We start from the raw sequence: 6,070 nt of genomic DNA, 5'->3' as shown, positions 1-6,070 counted from the left end.
TAGAACAAAATGCATAGCAAATTTACCAACACAACTATGTAATAAAAATTTGTTACATACCGGCCATCTACTTTTTACCCGCTTGTACTCTTCAACATCAGCCAATAATTTATTACTTGTCAGAACTTTTAATCCTTTCGGCACTTATCTGTCCAATTTTGATATACCAACCACATTCGTTATCTTTTTTTAAGCATTTCATACCAAAATGTAGAGCGAGATAAGGAATCGGAACAAGCAAGCAAAAAGGATATCAAATATGCTACAAAATAAACGATTAAGTACAGCGCACTTCAAATGAACAAGCTGTGTTGCATGCATAAGTACATTAGGATGACTCGCAAGAGAGAAGTTGTCTACCCAAGCGAAACATGAATTTTGGTCTATATGCATATTTTATCACTCGCGCCGACATGTAGTTCAATTGAAGTTATTTCGTGAACTGACAGTATCTCTGACGTCTTAGGTTAGGTTAGGTTAGATTAGGTTACGTTAAGTTGACCAGTCCCGATTGTCCCACAAGCGATCATATAGCCCTAATTGCCGCCTTGCTGTCAGAGTATATGTATACTTACTATGGGTCACCTTTGCCTGAAATCGTGACCTGGCAGAATATACCTCTAGCAACTTTACCGTCCAAATTGGACCCCTGTTGCAGTGGCAGCTACGCCCTCATGCACTGCTTAGAGTTAAGTAAGTAGAGACGGGCCCTTAGGCCAAACGATGCGTTAAGCGATCCGTTTTTTCTAAGAAAAATATTTTATTTATTAAGGTTTCATAAAGTCAAGGGATTACCGTGGAAAGAAGCCTCATACCTTCACTATGGCGCATTTATAATGGTATTGGTGATGCTTTTTTCACTCGCTCTTTAATATTTTTCTTCCAATATATTTGACTCTGTCAGAAAGCACAATTGGAACACCACCGATCGAAGGAAGCTGCCGTTATGGAGTGCCGAAGATCCCCACAAGTTCTACAACATACACTCGTTCTTTACTGGGTTCCGGGTCATAGTGGCGGCCAGGGAAATGAGGAGGCAGACGAGTGTGCTAGTACCGGATCTGAGATAGGACTAGGGAAAGTGATCCATATCGTAAAATCTCCCATCCTATTTTTGTCTTCTTCGAGAGCTTAGATGACTTAAGAAAAGCTCCATTGGGTGGTCTGCTAGGACTCGCTAGACATTCAGGATGCTTTAAGGACATATATTTACATATTTCAGAGCTTCTCGCTTAACCTAACCTAAGCTAACGCCTGACGATGAGTGCCACGACGTCAGCATAATTTTTCTATGTGAGTTTTCGAGATATTTGTAATTTACCGATATTCAGCTTTAAAAACGAATTGGTTCAACTTAATAACGTATATCTAACGAACCAATTTAACAATTTTAATATGGATAATATTTTAATATGGCAAATGAAATCGAACAAAATTCTCCATAAACCGTATGTACATCACTTTCTGATAGGCCTTGCAAGTTTCTGAAAAATTAATGAATCATTCCAGATTTTTTGTTTTTTTTTTTGATAAAAAAATTAAAAAGATTCAAATTTTAACAGGGAAAAATAAATAAAAAAATAAAATATATTTTTGCAAATTTTTTTTTTTTATGTAGATACTTACAAAAAAAAGCTACCAATGAAAAAAATCGATGGATAAATAGGAAAGGAACGAGTTGGCAAATGAAGATGCGAAGAATTTTTTGCATAAAATATGAGCAGAAAAGAGTGTTATCAGGTGTACATGGCGTATGAGTAACATTCTTTCCTTCTCATTTACATACAAAAAATCTTTGCGTATTTTCATTTTCATTTATTTAAATTAAATTAAATTTTTAAATTTTATTATTTGGCGGTCTCTTTTAGACAACCCGTAACTAGGTTCTAGCACAAATATTTTACTGGTAATTTTTAATTGGTATGAAGCGTGAGTCATCCTAATGTTGGTCAGTCAACGCGTTGAAATATAGACCGTCCCCCTTAAAATTGAATTTACACTATCACATCGAGATTTTTGATATGAATTTAAAATGTAAACACAAAGTCGTATCCTCTCGGCTGTCCGGCGCACGAACGAAGGAGACCACTACAATTCGTATGATGTGAACTCACTTTTAAAGGTCATTTGTCAACCTCGACAGAGTAAGTACTCTAGGGATGTATTCGCAACTATGTATGTAGGTGCAGTATGTGGCAATTAACAATAAGAATAAGCACAATTGTGTTGAGATGGCGTAACGTGACTACTGATGATTAATGATGTTTGTGAATATCGTGCAGTTTAATCATTATTTGATTTACTCATTTATTTTCATGGATTTTTACGAGCACAACAAATGTGTATTTAAACTTTCTATACATAGTATATATGTATGTATGTACATATGAATGATAGATAGTAGTACTGAGGTGCTATAGGAAGACAGCCGAGTCCAAGCTGATTGATTGAATGTGCGATGCTTTTTTGTTTCATTTATCAGCCACGCAAGCATGGCATTAATACACATTCATACACTCATTCATGCATACTCACACACTTACATACATACATTTTCAATGGACAACTAAATAGCGCAAAAATAACTACGAACACTTACAGCCGTTTAAAGAGTCAAAGAGGAGAATGCAAATGAGGACATCGCTTTGCCCAATTCACCATTTGACAATTGTTATCATTAAATCTTGCTGCCAACTACTTGCATTCAACGTCAATGCGAATTGTCCCAAATTGTAAGGCGTGTTTGTTTATATGTACATATGTATGTATGTATGTATGTATATGTAGTCGTATTTAGTGTGACGGCGATGCGATAAAGTCACGTCAGTGTCCGACTGAGCGCTGCCAAGTGACAAGCCTTTAAGATGAAGTCGCAAAATGGAAAAGGGTCTACAGCCGGAAACCGGAAAACTTTTCAGTGAGATAAGCTCGAAATGATGCCCAACCAAATGAAACGAGTTGTAATGCGACGCGCGGCATTCAAATGTTAAGTGCAAATGAAGTGAAGTGCAATGGCAAAAGTAGAGTCGTTCGCCTATCGTTTGCAAAGTTGCATACAATAATACGCACATATGTACTTATGTATGTATATACATACAAACATATATATGTATATATATACATATATTACCGAAGTGGATTGTAGCATAAAACATGAGTGATTGGACGTTAGGTAGGCGATTTCTGAAGGAAGTCACTTGAAAATTTAAGAAAAATGCATAAAAGTTGATGTGCAACAAGTTTGACCAATTTATGAGCTGTTGAATAAAGCATAGTTCATATCAGGGATGGGCAAAATTGTATTTACTAAATACTAAGTAAGTACTTAGTTACTGCCGACCTAGTTTGTGTCGTGGTGGAACGTTTAACAAGGTGGCCAGCTCCAGCAGAGGGCTTTCAGCTAGGGTAATGGCGAATTCCTCCAACGAGGGTAATTCTGGGGATACGAGCGCATCTCCAAGTTGGAACGGTGGACAAAAGGGATCTTGCCTTGCGCCCGCGAGCTCGGTTTTGGCTCCCCTCGGAACCTTCGGTTTTGCCAGATCATGAAACGCCCGATGCCCCTAGAGCATGGAGGTCGAATTCGACTGCTAGAGAGGCTTATGGAGGATGAATATTCTTCAGCTCAATCTCCGCTTGTATGGCGCATGAAGAGGAGGTCGAGTCACCTTCGTTGTTGCTGCAGGATGCAGTTGCAGAAGCTAGACTCAAGAAGACCAGCGTCGTTATTGGGTCTGACGAAAATCCCCACCATACGATCGGTGCCAGCTCGGATATCAACAATAGAGGTGGGCCACTTTTTATTTTATTTATGTACATTATGTTATGAAAGGTTATGTATATGTAATAGGGAGAATGATCCTACGTTTGTAACGGCTAGTAGGGAAGAGGTTTTAGATATCACGCTGACCTCCCCTGGTATAATGTCCCGTATATCTGGCTGGAGAGTCCCTAACGACCACTCCTTCTCTGATCGTCGGTACATACAACTCACTTTGGACGAAGCGCGGCCGTAGCAATTTTCTTACAGGAATCTGAGCAGAATCAACTGGAACTTATATGCAGAAGTCTGCAGGACATTCTTCCGAGCTCACCCGCGAGCGGAGGGATCATGACTTAAAGTTCAATTGTCGAATCAATTCCTTCGGCAAGGGAATTAAAGTAGCAATACCTAGCAGGTAGCAACAGAGCCAGGATTTTCCGACACCTGAGGATTCTCTTCAGTTCTACATTGACAGATCTAAAATGAAAAACAAAGTCGGAAGGGAGTGTACTCGGAGCAAGTAAGTCCGATTTTTGCCCTTTTCTCAGTTTTCATAATAAATTGAAATAAACAAAAAAAATGTTGCTCAATCCGCAGTAGGAAATAAAAACTGGCCCGCTATTATGAACTCAGTCTAAGTCACTGATATGATTATGCAGTCACTTAATAAGAATACAATAAGAATACAACTGGAAATAAAGCATACAATCATCACCACATATTTATTCCAAATGAACGTACTAAGTACGTACCTACAATTACCAACGTGTTAATGCCGTTATGATATTATGAAGCTGGTCAAGCTAATGTTACTGCTCCTGAAAACTTTTTAAAAACAAAAAGCATTCAATGAAGCATCTACATACATACATACATACATACATTTTGTTCTATCCTTTTCCTATGCTTGTGGTAACTATTTTGTATCCGGCTGAACTTACATATCCGAAAGTTGACATTTGTTTTTGACTTTTGCTTACAAAATTCCACACTTTTTCCTTGTTAATGTTATTGTTATTGCTACTTTTTGCTTAAGTTCAAAAGTTGTTTACACTAATGTGTTTGCTTTGAACGAGCAGGAGCAAAGAGCTCGACCATTGACCCAAGCGGTCGAGCCGCCAACTCGCATATGTATACACTCTCGAAACCCTGCAGGGAAAAGACTGGATTAGTGAATCAAATGTCTACTTAGTTCACAGCTAGGAAATTTCACTATGCTAACCAAGTCACAATCGGGAAGATCTATCTACAAAAATAAAAAAAAAATTCTCGGTCGAACACTTAGCGAAAAATATTTATTCTTTTAAGTACTCAGGTACTTTCGAGAAACAGATACAAAACGCACATCAGTCATAGTTCTAAATTCAATACAAGGCGAATTTATATAAGGTGGTGTTGTTTCATCAGCTGTGGGTAGCGTTTGATTGTCAAAATTTTGAATTTCGTTAGTGAGTGAGTGAGAACGGGAGAGTGTTTGCATTTTCTGTCGCCCTTTTTCATTCGGGGAAGAATAGCTGAATTTTGACAATGGCCCGCTAAAAGCAAAAACAAAATACAAGTAATTGTTGTATTTGTTCAATCGATACCACCTTATATGTATTCGCCTTGATTCAATAGAACATTATTCGTTTTGATACAAGTATATTTCTCTACAGGGAAAACACATAAATAAGTATTCACCTAAGTACCTATGCATGTGCGTACAAATTTTATTATGTTCCATATTGTCAGTTGGTATGCTCATTTAAATTTCCCTTATTTGGGTGCCTATTTTCCGGAGCATAGCAACTTCATCTGGCGCAGTGCGACAGATTGCCGCTATGGTACTTTGCCAGTCGTTCGCGTGCGTTGCCTCACGACCAGCGGACAATAATTACTGTTCGCACATAATTTTATAAACTTTTTAAAAGCGTGAGCAAGAGGTAGACATCAGCTATTGTACCACAAAGCATATTTAACGTGCTTTGCAGTAATCACTAGAGTGCGGTGGTGGTTACCAAATGCAGTCAACGGAATTTTCAATGTTTTCACCAGCGATAACAACAACGTCGCTTTATTATATGTATGTGACCTTGCCGTAAGCTTACTTTCCTTCGTAAAATTAGAAAAGAGTATTTTAAGGAGCTGTACTTTAAATATGTAAAGCTTGAAAATAATGAGAAATCTGCGTAGCCAATGTGGCACAATTTTTAGGTGGACCTTTAAATAATCCCCTAAGTGCCGTTTCGCACGCTCCGGTTTATAATTTTTTAACCGACTTCAAAAAAGGAGGCGATTATCAATTCGTCGAAATATATATATATATAT

The sequence above is a fragment of the Rhagoletis zephyria genome, unplaced genomic scaffold (genome assembly GCF_001687245.7).
Source record: "Rhagoletis zephyria isolate East Lansing unplaced genomic scaffold, Rhagoletis_zephyria_1.1 Rzeph_scaffold_07156, whole genome shotgun sequence".
Taxonomy (NCBI): domain Eukaryota; kingdom Metazoa; phylum Arthropoda; class Insecta; order Diptera; family Tephritidae; genus Rhagoletis; species Rhagoletis zephyria.
This window is presented reverse-complemented; position numbering follows the sequence as displayed.